The following is a 427-nucleotide window of genomic DNA, read 5'->3' on the forward strand; positions in this document are numbered from 1 at the left end:
GCCGAAACTATTCTTTACAACAGGTTTTCTACAAGTTATATTGGTTAAACCGGTAAATAGGAACATTAGACAGGTTATAGGTTCACAATAGGAACCTTTAGGTATAACCGTTCAGGTTTTATTTTATATTATATATTATAATATTGATATCATGCGTCAATCAATGATCAGTTGATATCAACTGATATGCACATGGCATTTATTTTCTATAAATGTTATATGTTGCAATAAAATATAAGTTCTTTTCGCAATTTACAAAATACAATAATATATATTATATGTTGCAAGAAATTATATATTCATTTTGCAGTTGGCATAATTTAAAGATATGATTTCATTTCTTTTTTAATACATGCGTACGTACTACTGAGGTAATTTATAATAAAAAATTAACAACATTACCACTTGAACTATATTATTTATGTAA

The sequence above is a fragment of the Trachymyrmex cornetzi genome, unplaced genomic scaffold (genome assembly GCF_001594075.2).
Source record: "Trachymyrmex cornetzi isolate Tcor2-1 unplaced genomic scaffold, Tcor1.1 scaffold166, whole genome shotgun sequence".
Taxonomy (NCBI): Eukaryota; Metazoa; Arthropoda; class Insecta; order Hymenoptera; family Formicidae; genus Trachymyrmex; species Trachymyrmex cornetzi.